Source organism: Tachysurus fulvidraco, chromosome 23, assembly GCF_022655615.1.
Source record: "Tachysurus fulvidraco isolate hzauxx_2018 chromosome 23, HZAU_PFXX_2.0, whole genome shotgun sequence".
Taxonomy (NCBI): Eukaryota; Metazoa; Chordata; class Actinopteri; order Siluriformes; family Bagridae; genus Tachysurus; species Tachysurus fulvidraco.
Window position 1 is genome coordinate 13,582,707 of NC_062540.1, and position 19,263 is coordinate 13,601,969.

The following is a 19,263-nucleotide window of genomic DNA, read 5'->3' on the forward strand; positions in this document are numbered from 1 at the left end:
GTGGGTGTTTAAAAAAAAATGCAAGAGGATGGGTGGTGGTTGGGAAGGCTAATCTTAAACAGTATTTGTTTCACAGTTGAGCTTATCTGATATCAGTCTACAAGTCCCATGTGTGAAGGGGAAGTGTCTTGTTTTCTTTTTTCCTTTTGTAATCACTGTTTTATCAGCCATACATGGTTTGCATGTCGTCTAAACGCTCTGCTGAGTTTTCTTTTTTCTTTTCTGAACCTTTTACACATGCTGTGCACCATGTAATATACTTAATATAATAAAAAGTCTAGTCATAATGTCTAACACTGATGTCATTCTGGAAGAGATTTCCACTTCAGGGCGAAACCATGCGAGTCTCCACAATGGACCTTACAATGACGTTTTAAAAGAAGACAAACAACGTTCGTATTCTATCTCTTGAGTCTGTTTTGGAAGATTTAGGTTATCATGATGGAGCAATCCGTAGCTGGTTCTCCTGAGTGAGATTCCTGACTGAATAAAATCAAAATTATGCAACACAACCAAAATAAATTGCTGATTTTAGATCGATATCTTTGCTTTGCAGGCTAAGACATTGATCCACATGTAGTTTGTTTCACTCATGCATGTTGGATTTTCCCACTTCCTAATAATTCACATGCAACAGCCTTTTTTTTTTAAAAAGCCCACAATTTTGGCTAATTCTTACAATAATGACTGTTTATTATGTGCCCTAAAGCCTTCTTCTACCTTTGACCTCGATACATATTTATCATGTGCAAGGTTTGAATAAGATTTGCAAAGACAACATATTTTTCCACCATCTGATAACAGTTGTGTTGGTTGTTCTGTATAGATCAAAGACTCCATGGCAGTTGCTCACTTTTAGCGATATGCTGAACGCTTTGGTTCGAGTTCCTACAGAGAACATTGTCAAAGCATGAGTCAGAGTGATGACTGAAAGATAAACGCTTTGGAGGAGGGATTTTTCCTTTCTGTAAACATCTGGACAGAAAAAAATTGCTTCCTATTAAACTATACTCTTCATTGCCACTGGATCATCAAGGGATAGGCAGTTTGTTGCATTTAACTTGGAAAAGCTTGTATTTCTAATCATATTTAAAAATAATTAAAATGTACAAGAGGAGTCCAGTTATGTATGAAGCTGCATTCACATTACCATGTAAAAAGGTGCCAAAGATAAAGTGACAAGAAGTTTGTTTTCAGGGAGGATAAGACATCAGAAGGAACCATATGCAGAATATTTCACCCTAATCCTTCAGTTTATGGAGTGTAGAGTTTGCGAACTCTGCTAGTCTTGCCTTTGAGGGTAGCCTGAGGTAAAAACGAGTCAGCTCTGGAGAACACTCTCCCACAAAGGAACTGAAAGCCAGAGCAAGGCACAGCATGTTTTCATTGTCTTGTATTACTCTAAAAGAAACCTCGTTTCAAATCCGTTAGCATCACTCGAGTGTTCTGAGGACTGAGAGGTCATTGTTTAAACTCACATCTACACTGAGCGTTGTTAGCACGTCAAACAATACAACGCAGAAAGTAGTATAACATCTGTTGGAATAAAACAAAGCAGGGGTTTTAACCGTGCTACTGATTTTAAGATGGATTTACAGTGCGTGAGCATTTTAGATGTGTGAGACGTGTGAGTAAATATCTGTAGGGCGCTTTTTCTTTTGACGTTAATAATGACAGCTACTTTTTAAAAAAAATTAAATCTTTTTTACATTGAATATGAATATGAAACTGGATTTGCTTGCAACTCTGTTGTTTGGGTTTTTTCCTTCCTTCCTCCTTTCACTTTATTTTTAATTTTTTTAGTTCAGAAACCACTATGAATTTTTGTGTCACTGCGTTCAAGGATCTCCCCAGAGGTCAAGCAGCAGTTTATTCGCACTGAATAATTGAATTAGCAAGTCGCTGTGTTTCTGCAGTGCACAGTCGTGCTAATGTCGGATTTGTTTACGTCTAAAGGTGAGGCTCGGGGAGAACGGTGTGACTCCAATGTGGCATAGAGATTTTTAGCTAATCATGGTGGTAGCTTGTGGCTTTGTTTTCAGAGTGTGGGCGTATGATTGAATGCGTCGTCCCTGTCTCTCTAAAGGCGAGTGGAGAAAGCCTAGTAAATGTTTAATGCTTAGATGTACATTAACAGCTGACGTCTGTTTCCCAGCAGCTGCCAATAAGAATATCAAGTGTGCTTCTTAAAAGTGTGAACATGCAGACACGTTATTAAACGAAAATTGATCTAAACAGCTCTCATGATCAGAACGGCGAATGGCAAACCGTAAACACTTAGTCATTGTACAAAGATGACGTGAGCGGCTCGTCTAAATATTGAACTTTTACACATAGCTCTAAAGGTCAAGTTTCCAATGAATGAAATGCATCCTGAACATTCTATACACAGGCATCAAGCAATCATTTGGATCACATGGCATCGTGCTGCAAACAGGCTTTCCTTTACAAACCGGAGGGATCTGAGTGACAGGGCTCAGGGAGGCGTGTTATTTAATCTGCTGGCGCGATAGAAGCGACTCTATCCGTCTGCCCGTCTGTAGTGGCAGCATTTCTCCCTGAGAGCCAATGGCACAGCGCAGCCTGTTAATGCTATGCTTAATGAATTTCCAGAAAGGCCAGGGGTAATTAATGTCATGTTGGAGCCTCCTCGCTCTACTGTTGTCTCTTGGATTTTGTCTGCTTTGACGCCATCAAACCAGGATTTCAGCCTACTTTTTTGAAGCAGAGCAGATTTTTAGCTTTTGGGAATAAATGGTAGGGAGAGAGGAGAGAGGGGGGTTGCTTTCATAATTTATTTACCGTACGCATGGTTGGTGTGCAAAAATCGACACGCTCTATTAAAGGTTAGCCTGCCTTGTAAAGCACAGAGCACATAAATGAGGGCTTAATTGTGTCCCTGTATGGAGAATGTGCTTTGTTTACAAGAATGTAAGCTCCTTCTTAGCACCTCGGCTGTGACAATAGATACAGTAACTACAGACGCTTGCTCATCGCCTGGGAGACAGGCCACAGGTCAGACCACAAACACGACAGACGGGAGAGACGTGTGAATTCCAGCCGTGTGAAGACGGATCAAATTCAGTCTCATCCAGAATCAGTCCTGATTGAACTTGACTGAGATTTTAAAGTGAAACACTGCCTTCTTTCTGTGTGGAGTGTAAATCTCTACAGCTCCTTGGTGAGGAACAGTTGGGCTAATCGAAGCTGATCTTTTTTAATAAGAAGCAGCTCTAGTTCTTTTTTCTTTTCTTTTCCCTCCACATCTTGTAATGGTAAGGGGAAAGAGGGGGAATGGAGACATGTTTATTCAGCACACTGAAGGCAGTAAAGAGGAGCTGAGCTGTCACACACACTGCTTTCTCCCCTCATATGCTAATACCATTAAAGGAAAGCGTGAACAAATCAGTAGCCGAGTGCCTGGGACAAGCAGATTTCACGACTGGGCTATTAGTTTTTAATTTGTACTTGCCTGGTGGGCATGTAACTTCAACCACAAGATAAAATCCTGCTTTCAGATTACCTTGGAAGCCTGAACTGAAAGCTTTTTTTTCTTCTTCTTTTCATTTTGACCTTTGAGCCAACTGTGATGAGTGATGTACATTTCCCTCCTCATATTTCGCTTAGCTAACTGTTTAGATGTTTTAGATTTACCATTAAATTCTCATATAGACGGTATAACTAAGCTCTACAGGGGTGTTCTTTCGGGTTTCTTAGTCGGAGGTAGTAAAACTGAGTCAGAACAAAAGTTTTTAATGTTTAATGTGCTTTATGGAGCAGTGACGCACTTTTCATGCTGTCATTATGACCTAAGCTGCTCAGTCCAGAACACACACTACACAGCATTCCAGACCTTCTGCATGCAGCGTAATGACACGTTGGACTGTGAGAGGCTTCGTGCTCTTATACTTACTTTATTTCTGTCAATCTCTATCGACTAGCTAACAAACTTGACACATTATTTTATGTCATTAGCTAGCACCTTTAAGCAGGTCAGGTTTCTGGAGAACCAGCACACTGGAGCTTTTATTTGCACACTGGTCTAGCTACTAAATTACTGGATTTAGTCGATTTTGTTAGCCTGGCTATTAGACTGTTTTTGATATCTACCTTATCTACAGTCTTGATTAGGCTGAAGTGAAGACATTTTCTGCTCTGAATTGCTTATATCTCAAGCTGAGTAAACATTCAGCTCACATTAACAGCTCATAATCTAATTATTTATTTTTGTATTTTTAACATTCCAGTCTGTTTTTCGACAGCCGAGCACATCTGAATGCTTTCCTTTCGATTTTTTAGATGAAAGCACCTGGAAAGCATTCTAGTGTTTTTCGTGTAAAAAAAAAAAATAGATGACTGGTCTGAAAGTTTGAGAGGCGCCCTGTTGAAATGCTTGTAGCTCCGAATCCTGTTTTAGTGAGTAAACATTTAATGTAAGGGCACAACAGCTTTATTTATGCATTAAATCTGCTGTTAGTGCTGAATTATACATTACGCTGTAAATAATGCAGGAGCGATTCCTCAATGATTACTGGCATGCTGTGAATTGTGCGTTTGCTAATCATTTGCTCATTGATCTTCGCCATGCGCTATCGCTAACTAGTTTCTGGGACCCCTTTTTCTGGCAGCTGCTGAGGTTATTGTTTTTCTCGAGGTCACATGCAGGGACTGTAGAACCTGTTTTATTTGATTATTTTTGTCAGCATGGAATGAGCTGGCAATTATGCTAGAAGTAAGAATTTTCTTCCTCGTCCTTTGGTGAGAAGTGAGACGACAAGTGCAATTAGATCAGCTTCTGCAATTGGAACAGCTTGATCCTCTCAGAGGTCACCCACATAATTATTGTCACACGATATTAACTAGTTTTGCTTTTCACTTTCGCAGTTAGCGACCTCGGTTTTAACCCGTACATCTGAGCAGAAATCCTAAGGCCTCCTGGTACCTTGGGTTTGATCTACTTCATTTGTCATTTCATACATAGGAATAATTAGAGCGGCGGCGTGCTATGCCCCAGGGAGCGCTAAAGCTTACGACCTTTCTGCTCCTGTAGAGATGAGGCTCGAGACGAAGCAGCCTGGAGAGGAAGTTATTATTAAGAAAATAATGGCTTTGACAAGTTCAGGATTAAATTGTAAACAAGCAATGTGATGGATCAGTACTCTGCGAGGTAATTGATTTTAGTGTCTTTGCCAAGCTGCAGTAGCTGGCTTTAATTAACGAGATTGAGGTTAATACCACTTTGATTCTCCAGGCCTTTAGCGATTGTTGTGCTTTTGTTCATCGGGACCTGAATTTAACCTCCTTTGTCTGCGTGGAGATTTTCTTCAGCTTAACCTATACTTCACATCTGCATGGTGACATCTGAATTAACAGCATGCCTCAGCATATCTCTGTAAAAGAGCTGCAATGAAATGAAATGTCAACATCTGTATCTGTTACAGAGCCGGATATACTCCAATCATTCGGATCTGGATCTGTATTTAACACCTAAGGTGGGTGTGGCCCACTTTTCTTTCTTGTTTTTTCACTGCTGTCTTGCATTCAGTCTTTCTTGAATGGCAGCATTGTTGTCGTGATCTATGATTTCTGGCTCTAACAGTTCCTCAACCTCAGCTCCATCACTCGAATGCAAAAACTGAAGATGTTTTCACTGCTTTATGTTTGCATTTGCCTACATTATTATCCAACACCTTTAATTGGTTCTAAAATTGAGCTTGATCACCTTGATCCGGACCAGGTAGTTACTAAGGATGACTAAGTAAATGCTGTAAATGAATCAGACAGTGCCGCAAGCTCACATGCTCTTTGTTTGTCCTGCGAGGTTCATATCTAATCACCAGCTCACGCCCGTATGAAAGTAAAAAACCTGAATTCCCAGTCCTACTGCACACCTCCAGGCTCAACCATATGCCCTGTAAACCTCTCCCGCAAGCACAGTCAATAGTACAGCTCCTATTCATATGTGTTTGTATCTGTTTAGAACACATTCTGTTCACTCAGAGTATTCAGTTGTGTCCCCAACCTGTAAAAATTGTTATTAAGAGTACAGAGGAGAGAGGTAGGGTATGAGGAGAGGTGATCAAGGGGGGAGTCACCACAACTGGAAGAGGCTAGTTGGGTCTGTGCTTTCATCGAGTGGCTTCATCATCATCACAAAACGAAAATCATACTCTATTGTGGTAATACACAGCTCACCCACTCGAGCTGCCATTTACCTCAGCAGTGCAGCAGAGCATTTGCATTTTCACTTGATAGGGCACTCCCTCAGGGCTAGTGGAGGGTTTAGTGACCATTGAAAGCTACCAGGCTTGTGCTTATCAAATTTCAACCAGCTTGTGAGTAGTGGCTGCTTAGCTGTAAAGTGTGTGTGTGAGACAGAGAGGAAGGGAGGGTGAAAGCAAATGACAGTGTGACCCATTGATCTAAACACACTGAGACTGGATTACTGTAAGCAGGTTAGTACAGTTTTATAGCGCATTTTTTTAGGATTGTATAACAGAATATAGTCATAAAGCTCAAGTTATTCACTCTGGTTGTAAATAACACTTAACCAATGAGTAAGCTAGATCTCTGCATTGTGTGCCTTTGAGCTCTCACCTCACAGGCTTTTTTTTCTCCATGCTGGAATCCAGCCGACTGGCTCCGAGCCGTTCCCCACCGAGCCTAAAAAAAGAGACGTTTTTGTTCTCCATCCAAGAATACCTGAGCAGTACAGTAGGTCAACCCTAGGAGCTTTTTGAAGCATGCCGAGTTCACTGGAGCTGCATTCACACCCAACAGTAGCCACCCACAAGGCCAAGGCATAAAACCGTTTCATCATTCTCTACTTTACCATGCCAGATTCTCTCTCAAACACAAGCAGCAGCTACAACAGTAGTGATGCCTCTTAAATTCATGTTTAATTAGGGATCATTTCCATGTCAGCACAGTGCAAATCTGTTTTGCTTTCAAACTGAGCTGGGGATAGTACTTTGGGGAAGGGCGTGGACAATTTTATAAAAAAGAAAAATAAAGGAAGCATGGTTTTGGAGATATGATTAATGTCTATTGTCTGGATGCAGATTTGGGCAAATTTGTTTGACCACTTTCTGACTGCAACACAAAGTCCTCCACAGAAACTTTAAACTTGTCATCAAAGATCATTATATACATAATACGTGTGTGTGTGTGTGTGTGTGTGTGTGTGTGTGTGTGTGTGTGTGTGTGAGACACAGACTTTGACTGTGAAGTACTGTGACACAATTTCACAGTGTTGATTTCATCATATCACCTAACCCTAATTCCTGTTTGCACAGATTTATTTATTTACTTACTTATTTTGGATCGAGATCCTTCATTGTGCATGTCTTCTCACATTTGAGCCATCACATCCTTCCTTGTCCTCTTGCTATATAATAGAAGTGATTTTTCTTCTTGATATGTCTAGGAATAGGATTTCCTTCAGGAGCCAGCTCTAGTTCTGGCTCACACTGATTAAAGGAACACTTGTAGATAATCTGTTTGAAACGTGTGTGTGTGTGTGTGTGTGTGTGTGTGTGTGTGTGTGTGTGTGTGTGTGTGTGTGTGTTTGATAGGGAGGAAAGGAGCCAGGCAGGAAAGATTTGGATTGGTAAATGCTTATCAGCATGGTATGAGCCGGCACTCTGCAGGGATAAATATTTAATGACGGGGAAGCTGAAATAGAACCGTAACAGACCACTGGTGAGAAATGGTGTCACTATTTATACGCCACTCTTTGCCTTAAAGTAATGGAATGGGTGAAGGAGCCCAAGGTTATTAGCTCACCTGAGATTAGCTGTTGATTCCTGTGTGGAATTAGCTCGTGTTAGTGCTCAAATTGGCTGCATGATGGCTTTATACTTGAAGATTGCACAGCTAAAACCCTGTAGGACTGCGACGTGACACCATATTGTTGAGAGCATGATGAAACAAGTCAAGTACTCTATTGAGAAATTATAGGTACTCCGACGTTTTCATGTAGCAGTTAAAACAGAATGGAACGAGCTGATATCGATGCTAAAATTTATATTAAATATTACATTAGCAGCGTTGAGTTCTTAATCGATTGGTCAGAATGTGATGTTACATTTTTTTTTGTAACAGCAGCTCAGACGACTGAAACACAAATCCCAGGTCTGTATTAATGTACATTACTGTGTCCATAGTAAAAGCTTATCCACAGAGTCTCCTCCCAGGCTCGAATAATAAGAAATGAGTTCTTATGTCCAAAGAGAAAACATTACTTATATGATGAATCACTTTAAGAATTCATTAACGTTTAGAGAAGGATTCTCTGCTTTCAGTGTTTTTTGACCATCAGAGTCTTTGTGAAGTTTCTCATAAAACAGCAAGAGAGAAAGGGAGGCTGTTAAGGAAATGCTTGTATGTAGCTAACTAAGATGTAAGTGATAACTGAAACAAACTTGAATTACAGATCTTTCAGACCCTTAAATATAACAGTAACTCTGCATAGTATCATTGATGATTTCCTCTAACAGCACGACTCCTTGTAGTCTATTTCTTACACATCACCGAACTCAGTTTTTTTCCCTCTCTTCAGTCATTATGCATCATAGATAAGTTTTCATGGGATCATGTGCTAGGATATTTTTAACACACTCTTACAAAGAATCCCCACCATTGATTGTTGTGAACTGGAAAAGTTGGTGTTCATCTGCTTCTCACTGTTGCCTGGTCTAGCATTGCTGCTTATTGTTGTTAGCAACACTAATGGCTCTTAATGCTCATGCTTGCTGTCATCTGGTTTTACTCAGCGCATGTTTTTGTTTAGCCCCTCCGGGACCTCCAGCTACACAAAGCTGTTACATATTACATCCTAGTCACTACAGTATTGCTTAGTCATTGATTCATCATGTTATTGGCTGGCGTGATTAGCTGGCTGTTTATACCTTGTACTACTTTTGTGGGCCACTCGGATGTCTCTCTTCCCCAGTTTCTGGCTCTGAGTCAGTACATGACTCTGCTGTCGTTTTCAGGCCAAGCCGAAAATGGGGCTTTTCCGCACTCCCTATCGCACTCGATTGCCATTTAGACCGATTTCCGTGTGAGCAGACAGGTTGCAAACACCGCACGCTCTGCATGTTGAATGAACACAATGGATTACATTGTGGACAGAATGTTTCCATTGTGAAGAAGCAGCTTTTTCCCAGGCACTTCCGAACGGCCTGCTCGGGTTACACGCTGTTTTTGTGGCCAGTTCACACAAATGCCGAGATCAAATGCACTCTTAGCTCAAAACTAATTTGCTTGGAAGTGAGCTGGCAGTGCCAATCAGGGGTTATTAACAACATTGCTGGGGACTTTTTTTTGGTGGTTAGGATTCCCATTGACGTTAATTGCAGTCATTTTGTTTTCTTGATTGGATTTTGGTGATTTGCTTCAGAGGCACAAGCGGGTGGCAGGGGCGATATGATTTGCTGTGTAAATTCCTCTGGCGTTTGTGACTTATTCTACTCTGGTACATGGTAGGGATAATCACATAACCTTTTATTATTAAAAATTGCTATATTTTAGGATTATTTGCCAACACAACATGGTACAAAACACTTGGTTGGATGCTTACAATGCAGTGAGAAAATTGCCAAAAAAAGACTGGAGGCCGATTGCAGAATAAAAGCATTTTAGTAAAAAATATATATAAAAATACATTCTTCAAAAAGCCATTTTGCTTTAGAATTAGGAATAAACTGGCACGTTTGCCAACACCTTGTTGACAGAGTTACTTCAGAAAGTTAGCAGAGGATAATAATCATATAATCAATAGATATAGGATATCATGCATCATTTCAGCTAGTGTGTAGTAAACACATATAAATACTAGAACACAGTTGAGGGCAGGACGGTGAAGCTTTAATATACGTGATGGGCTAGCTGATATATAAATGAATTATGCTATGATATTAATTGCTTTGCATATTACCACCCTTGTCATCATAACACAGCACTTTGGGGCAAAACACTTAAATATGCTGTGAGTAGTTCTATTAGTCTCTCCATGTTTTTTCTAATGATGTATGCTCTGATTGGCTGATGCGATATATGGTGTGTCTGTGTGTATTATTTAAGTCTTTATTCTGTATCCAAATGTCCATAAAATTGTCAAACCTGTCTGTAAGACTCCTGGCTCTGAGCCAGCTTGATTACACACAGCCATAACGGTCTTCCTAAGGGCTGATTAGTCATAGTCTCGCAAGCCAGACGTCTGCCAATCACCACAGAGTCTGTTACTCTCTGTGGCACAGAACTGCCTACTTTCACACGAAGAAGAAATTTGATGCACACTGTGAACAGCTATTGTAGTGACACATCCGGATGTAGATTCAGATCCTTGATGAGCAAGCTAGAGGCCACAATGGCAAGGGAAATCTCCTTGAAACCACATGAGAAAGAAAGCTCAAAACAGACCCCATCTTCTTCTGTTTACTATAACATCAAGCAGTACTAAGTGCATCGAAAGCTTGCTTAGTACGAGCATGATGTAAATAATAAACCAGGGCTCGGCCCAAGAATGTCTTTATCGTTATACTGAGCATATACTGAGTACAGTACACTTTTAGCTAAAGCTCAATCAGCTGAAGTGTCAGTGGAGTGCCAGGAAAGATTTCTTTTCCGACGAAGTGGATGTGTTGTGCCATCAGCGATGGTATTATCATGTTAACACCTAGGAACCTGGTGAATAATTGATGAAACTTAAGTTAGTACTTTGTACGAGCATGTACAAAGCTAGGGTTTTTACGAAATTCTATTTCTAATGCTACAAAATCTTAATCCTGAGATCGAAGGAGCAGTACTGCAATCTGTCTGAGTTTAGGTGGAATACTGAAACCCCTTTTCATTTTCCCCTGCAAATAGAGCGCGAGTCTCTCAATCGAAGCTACTAAATCTTGCAAACAACAATCCTTTTTGAAGAGCCTTATTGATGGCAGATGCCAGGGATGTTTTGAAAGCTGATTCATGGAGACATTTAGGGATAAATGTTAGAGATAAACAGCGACTTAATTTTAAAACGCTTATTCTGTTTCTGTGCCGCTATAAAGCTGCTTTGAGACAATGTCCATTGTTAAGAGTGCTATACAAATAAATTGAATTGAATTCTATTTAAAATATAAAGAAGTAAATAAAGCAACAGATTCATGGCAGTGCAGGCAGGAGGTGGATTTGAGTCTGAATCCTTTGATTAAAGTGTTAAGTCTGCATCAGAGAGCACTCCGTCATGCTGCGAGCCGCACCGAGAGGTCCGCTTTAGGTTATTCAGAGGAGGCAGCGCTAAGGTGACTGGAAGACCCATTTGTCGAGGTGATTGATGAGGAGGAACTAGAAATCCATGTAAAGGAGCTGTGGAAAGAAGGATATGAAAATGGGAGGCCACATTTCACATCAGCCAAGCTTATTATTATTAGTGAAAACTATTAGTGAAAACAGTCACCCAGTCAATGGACTAGTCATTTCCCTTGACGTGTGTGTACATGTGTACAGTCAGATGAATGTGGGTCTGTGGTGAAACACACTCGCTCTGGCTGTTGCAAGCTTAGCCATGCATGTGTGAGCTATTTTAACTTATAGCCACAGAGACCTGCCCCTGGAGGCTCGATAAAGTTAAGCAGTCTGTTCCTGAGCGTGAAGCTGCTGAAATCACAACTGGAGCACAATAACTTGTTGTCATGGAACACTGTGCGCATTATGTGTATAATCCAGTGTTTCCCTTGACTGAATGCATCACGCTGACTGCTCTGGCCTTGATGCTCAATTGTACTGGAGATGACAAATGCTGCCAAGAGTCTTTTTTTTTGAGGGGTGTGTGTGTGTGTGTGTGTGTGTGTGTGTGTGTGTGTGTATGTGTGTCTTATTTTCGTGATCTGGAAAAACTTCAAATTACATTGTAATAGAATTATTGGTATTTTGACTGTAATGAGGGGATCATTTGTGCTTGCCATTCGCTCACTACTTAAGCTTTCCATTAGCTATTTCCCAGTGGTGGCTTTAACATGGCTTCAGCCAATCTCTCTGCTAGGCTTTGTGGTAAAACACGAGCCGTTCCCTGACCTCCTTTCCTCACACGCTGCGAAGGATGTGATCTGTAATCTAATATATTACTGCTGTTGTTGTGAAATGATGGAAAAATATTCCGCCCTCTGTTTGGAGGCAGGCCACGTTATCGGTTAGGGATCAGGTCTCCATTTCACACACAGATAGGCCAAGTTAATCTCCTGATCGCTACTGTACGGCTTGACAAACGCTCTGCAAACTCTATGCGCTCTGCCAGCTCGCTCGCAGGCCTCGGCGTGATGATGTTTTCTCTAAACAGAGCACCCTCACGTGAAAATCAAGTTAATATGAAGGCAGCAGAAGGGTGCGGATATGGCTCTTGTAAGTGCGTGCCGTCCGTGGGTGTGTGCCGGGCACACTAAAACGCCCTGGCCGGTAATAGCCCTGCTCAATGCATGTTTTATGAGCTGTCCGGGGAGGATAGTGGAGCTCTGATCCTGCTTGTTCCAGCAGCATTTTCATTACCTCCTCCATTCCCTTTTCCCCTCCTTGTCTGGTTGCTCCAAGGCAAGGAAGCAATCTGAAATGATGTTTACAGTGCTGTCTGCTTGGAAGTGCACCCAGACAGGCGATTTAGAGCTGTAGGTTTATTTTGTCCCCTTTTCATCCCCAGCCTGTTTCCCTGTTTTGGCAGATTGCTGTTAAGACATCACAAGACACAAATCAGTGACACGACTGTTTCTTCCGAATCCTATGGTACCCGTTGAGTCTCTGCAGGCATTCTCCTGCTCCACAGTAATCGGAAATAGTACAGCCCAGGCTCCCAGTTTCATATTTATATTCGCAGACGTGTGGCCTTGCGCAGACGAGAGTGGATGACTGAGAGGGTGTTATCCCTGGCAGAAGGCAGCCTCTTAAAGGGACGCAGTCTGTGGTTTGGAGCAAGCGCAAAAAGAAAGGTGGCTTATCCAGAAACAAAAGCCTCTCCTAATTAGAGGTAATGCCATCCTGCGGTATCCAGGGCGGAGGTGCTTTCGGCCAAGCCGTTAGGCGTGCGCCTGAATGCAACACTTGTTCTCCTGGGCCATCTGTCGCCAGACGCTATGGTTTAAAAAATAAAAGAGGAGACGAGACACCAGATAGCAACAAAAAAATGTCAGCAAATTGACACCCTGACCTAACAGGAAAGCTAATCATCTTGAACCTTGTGTGCGCTTATGGATGCTCCTTTTTGCATACTGAAGATGTGCTTGCTCTACTTTTTTGGACAAAACAGTCTCATCTTGTTATTTATTGTCCTTTACAGTGAGGTGTTTGTATTTCCTATAATTGTATCAGGAGTTTTGAGGCTGCTTTAGTGTGTAATGTAAATATCCCTATCTGTGTGCGAGATGGATTTAGACACTGACAGCTGTGTTTATGCACCATTGATTTAGCATTGCTCGTACGTGCTGAGGGTTGAGGATGAGCCACGCTCAGACCCGCTGCACACTTAATGAGCATTATCTAGCAAAAGGAGGAGCCAATACTAACAGCTCCCTGCTAACTGCTCACTTAAACCCTTGTACACTTCCTGCACTGGCTTTATAGATCTGCTGTGTACATGGCCTCCAATATTGTCGTTTCCCATGCCAGTTTAATGCTTTATAGCTTTCAGTAGTTCAGGACATATGCTAAAATACAATATGATAAAAATGACCAAAAACTCCAGTTTCCTCGAGGTTGAGTATAATTTCTTGGGCTCTCTCCTTTTTTCACACCTAAAGCTTTGTTGGAACAAGTGAGATGATTTGACTTGAGCTGTGAATTCGCCACTTATTCATTATGAAAGCACTTCAACTAATTTGATTATTGACAAAAGCCTAAATATTCTGTGCTATTCTGTGGCCACTTGCAACCTACATCTGTGAAAACGTCACTTTGTTGTATTGCCATTTGTAAAATCAGTCAAAATCAAAGTTAAGTTTGGTTTCTGGATTTTCTCAGTGACCAGGCCATAAAATGAATTTGAACAAAATTACTTCCAAAATTTCCCCTTAATTTTAAATTATTTAATAGTTTATAATATATACATTTCTTTCCCTATATCCTTTAAGGAATGTCTGTGACAAAGAAGAACGTTTTGAAATCATTCTCAGGATTGGATCCGGAAGCTGATGCAAGGTTGCGATTGACATGCAATTACATGCCTGACACCAGATATGATGTGTTTATAAAGTAACGGCAATCATTTTACAGCTACATGGTTACTGATCGGACAAAAAAAGACTGCTGTAATTGACCAAAAAAGGATCTTTAAGTCTTTTCATTCATTCATTCATTCATTCATTCATTCATTTATTTATATTTAACTTGTAAGCAGGGAATTTCCACCTGTATTCGTTAAATGCAACTCGTTAAAACAGCATAAGACACGGAACTAAGTCACAGGTGCTTCAGAACTGCTCATGTTTTGTATTTTAAATCTGTGTTTTTTTTTATCAGCGGTGCAGATTAAGGGCTTCTCCAGCATCTAGCCTGTGGTAATACATGGAGAGAATGGAGAGTGTGTAACTTTCAAAAACACAGCCTACTCTCAAACAGTCTCAGTGCGCAGACCACACACACACACACACACACACACACACACACACACACACACACACACACACACACACACACACACACACACACACACACACACAAGCTCTGTCTCTCTCAGGTATTACAGTATAAAATGAAGTTGTGCTCAGCCTGATAATACACATGCGCTGATGGGAAGCAGAACCCTCGGGGGGATCGACTGCTTGGAGGAAGGACACGCATACACTCATCTCCCCTACACTCCCACAAGCACCGATCTTTTAGCCGCCGTTTTACTGGCTCAACAAAGCCACTGCCGAGATTGGTCATGAGCAAATAATAACCTTGAAGCCAACCTTGAGAGTTTTTAGTCGCGTGCATGAGTGAAGACGTCTGAAATTGATTACGGTTCCATATTCTTCTGGTTCAGAACTCATCCAGTGTGAATGAAACATCTCCGTGTCCTTTTTCATCCTCCAGGTGCTCCTAAACACCATGTGTAAATATGGGAAAGGTCAGGGGTTCACGTTGTTTGTACACCAGTGGTGAGATTGAATGTTTGGTGGGGGAGGTGTGTATTCGGTGGGGCAGAACAGCTCCCTCGGGGGCCACTTAGGGAGGAGTTTGCCTAGTCATGCGAAGCAAGGATGCTACACAACAAAGAAGGAACTGTTGTTGCTTTCAGAAAATGGAGAGTGCAGATAGCAACAGTGAGATAGTTGTGGTTTAGATCTAGCTCTGTTTGGATTGGACTAGCGTATCCCGAGAGTCTCTGGGATTTTAGTCCTGTATGAAACGGCCATGTCAGGAAAGTTTTCCAGAACAAGCTTTACAGACAGGTGATTTACACATCTTTCTGTGTGTGTGTGTGTGTGTGTGTGTGTGTGTGTGTGTGTGTGTGTGTGTGTGTGTGTGTGTATATAGCTAGCTAGCACACACTAGCATTTCAGAAAGACGTTTTTCTCAGTAAGTTATTGAGGTAGTACAGCCTATGTAGATATTATGGTCATGTGACCTACTAACTTTCCAGACATTAAACACTTCTTGTAAACATTTGTATTAAAATGTCTTGTATGTATTTACTATGTTGTGCATTGTGTAAAATCACAGATCTCTGTGATTTTTACATCATCCCCCACCTACATTTCCATCAGCACAGATATATACTTATAAATCTTATCCCGTGTAAACAGTGCCTAAGTAGAGCTCAATCTCTTTCCCCACGCTTTCCATTTGTGAAATATCCATAGCATTTAAGCCAACAGGTCTTGAGCAGTTTATAGAACTGGTGTCATTTTGAAGCGGCAGTGTGTTTCTGTAATGTATGAGATTCTCAGTAAACACATGTCACCAGAAGCACTGTGAGACATGGGGTTGCATACGAGAGCTCCTCTGTTCAGGATTGTTGTGGGGGGGCAGTGAAGTGGTGTCTTTGTGCTGCTTTTCACTGCCTTTGAATGATTGCTGGTGTTGCGTCTTTTATATTGGACCTCTTCTTTGGTTGCACCATTGTAGCTCTTCGCCCGATGAGGTAAGCTGACAGCATTCATTACAGCTCTGTTTTGTGCTTGCCATTGTCATGAGCTATAGAAAGCAAATTGAATATGGACTTTTTTGTCCGATAAATTCGAAACCCCCCACCCCAAACCTCGACCAGCACCCCCACACTGCAGTTAACGCTGCTTAATCTTGCTTTCTCAAGACATAGCCAAAATCATATGAGAGTATTTTGCAGCTTTTGATTCGCCACAAAGCCCACGTAAATCCTTGCCAGTCTTACTTCTAGCATCTCATAATTCTTGGATGGAAAACTCATTTGTTGCATCTGAGATCTCCAAAATAATTTGCATATGTTTAGCCAGGGCATGAAGCAAGCTCTAGATTGGCACAGGCACTTGACCTGTTAGTTTTTATAAATGCCAATGTACTTTGCATGCAATATGTCGGCATGAGATCATGTGTCTGTAGGAGTAATGTGAGAGAGACATGGCATGAATAAAGCACAGGACTATGAAAGAATTATGCTGGAAAAAAGGAGTGCGTTTGGTAATAGAGCCCTGCTGCATGGCCATTGTGGGGTGATGTGTTAATAGAAAGAGTGCAACATGGTGGTTAAGAGGGCGAGGAGGTCTAATTTCTCCGCTGCTCTGAGGGAGGAACATATTTTTATTTAAAACCTCCTGGCTCACACCCCTTGACTTCATAGCAGTAATGGAAATGGTAAAATAGGTGCTGTAGCCCCTGAAGCCTATTCACTGGCTTTCACAAATGGCTGGTTTTTCTCCATCCCCTCCCTTCCCCCCGCTCTCTTTTTCTCTTTTGCTCGTTCCCTTCCTCCCTTTTCCATTAAGACAGCTGCTATCTTTCAAAGGGTCCTGCTCCACTGATTGATGGGTAATGGCTTCAGGCCTCACCTGCCCCTCAGCATGTTATTCATCTGCGAGCTCTGCGTAAGAGCACACTGATAACTGCGTAATTGGCCCTGGTCAAAATTTGGGCTGCACAAGGAATCAGCTTGTCGTTTGTAGTCGTGATAGAACAAGGGTCATCGATTATATCTAACCTCTGGACAAATTCTCCAGGAGTAAATACAGTTATGGCTCTACGGCTTTGCACAAAACGTCAAACTGTTGTTTATAACTGAAGAGCTGATGGAGATGCTCTGCTGCTTTTCACTACCAATTCTCCTCTCCTTACATTCCAGCTTATGGCTGTCTTTCCAAACCTCAGACTTTCAGGATTCCTCTTTTTGTTTTCCAGTCTAATAGCTAATGATAGCTGTGTGTGTGTGTGTGTGTGTGTGTGTGTGTGTGTGTGTGTGTGTGTGTGTGTGTGTGTGTGTGTGTGATTGCTCTGCTCTATTTCAACCATCTGCTTTGTTTTTAATAATATAATATACAATATCTGTATTGTATTCTGTAGTATATGGCCTTAATCTAAACAGCACATGAGCCTGAAGCTTTCAAGCTTAAACTTTGTGAACTGTGTCAGAATTGAACTTCGTGATCACGCACAGTGGACATTCCTGTTTATAATCTGGTACCGAGGTGGCACAGGATTTGGTAAAAAGCACGCTGTTTAGTGCAGGTGTGTCACTATAGTGACATGTTAATAAAAAGCATCGTCAGGACATTCAGTGCAAAATGTCCATGACACAACAAACATTAAATTCTGAATCATCATCCTCAGTTTACGCACCTGGTTTGTCAACCAACTGAAGCATGTTGTTTGATCTAAAAGTTCTTTTTTGTTCTAAGTTCTGTTTTTTAATGCTGCGCTTATGTGGTTTGAGTTGTGTTAAGATGCAGCCGTGGTGTCTGAAGTCTCCTCTTAAATTCAAAAATGTTGCAAAACAGTGCTTTCAATTGAAAGGGCTTTATGTGTTGGGGGCTGTTTGGCTAGTGTTCCGTAGTGATGCTTGTGTGGAGGGGTGGGCTGGGGATGTCAGCCAGCCTGCGGTCAGTTTGGTAGCTCATCATTAGGTGATTAATCCGGCCGTGATGCTAGTGTTTGTGTTGAGGATGACGAGGAGAGCATCTGCCCTGTCAGTCGGCTTCTACTGTAGAGATGACAGGCTGCCTGTTGACGAGCCGAGTTGTCAACCGCGCCACTCTGCCTGCCAAAACCTATTTCTCTTGCCTTTTTAAAAATTTATTTACTTTTATATATTTACTAAAAATCTTCTCAGTAACACTCATCTGATTTTGGCAAACAACCGAATCTTTACTTCTGTCTTCTCACGTTTCTGGATTCTTCCCTGGCAACTTTTGAGGACATATATGTAGCCCCATTCTCACATTGCTCTTCATGACAAAGAGCACAGGAACCTCTGATATCTTGTGCACACTCTTCTGGCCTGAGAGCTTCAGGCACTTGAAGGTTACAATCTGATTGGCTCTTTGTCTTTCTCTATATACACAGTTCTCTTTATAAAGCATTTTGGTGCAAGGTAAAGTTACTGGATTACAAAAAAGGTCAAAAGTAATTCAAGAGGTCGGAGATAGTGGTGAGTAAATAAGATCGCCTCGCCTTTTTTGCTGATGGGCTGTGAGAAAGTTTGTCTGTGCTGTCAGTGAAACGGCCTGTTTCTGTGAAACCAGGTGGTGAAACCAGATTTTTGGCCATGTTTAGTGCCAATAAGTGCCAAACTAAAATATGGTTAGAAGTCTGACTTCAGAGGCTATGACAGACAAGATTGAAGTTGTTACACTAAAGAAAGCAGTGTGTACACTTGGGTCTGCACAGCTGTAACATGCACTGGTTTGTTTTTCTTTTTCCCCCACAGTTTTTTTTCGTTCAGATGATTGATCTTTATTTTTATGACTGTTGACTTAAAAGGGGGGAAGAAGCAGTGAGCATTTCAGTAAAGCTTTTAAAAACTGAAGCTGTTTTCTGCCTGGAGATTGTAGCCAGGTTCTGTTCTCCGTGCCTGTCTCTTTTCTAATTTTAAATGCTGAACTCTCTACTAGGCTGACCAAGGCAAGGTGTTCTGACCCACAAATGACCAAAAGCCATTGAGCCTGAAGTGCACAAGGGCTGCTGGTTCAGCTTAGACCCTGCCTCAGAGCATTTCCAAGCTTTATGTAGAGGCAAAGCAGTCCAGCATGGCTTGAACACAGAGATATTGAGAAGCTTAGGGCACCTGATCACCTGTAAGATGCTCAGTGGAGGCTGTTTGAAGATGGTGCTGCCAGG

At 41.6% G+C, this 19,263-nt stretch overlaps 1 protein-coding gene across 4 annotated transcripts in view; it reads left to right on the forward strand.

Moving 5' to 3' along the window:
• Positions 1-19,263, forward strand: part of rerea (arginine-glutamic acid dipeptide (RE) repeats a) — a 149,589-nt gene that overhangs the window by 57,551 nt on the left and 72,775 nt on the right. The window lies entirely within an intron of this gene.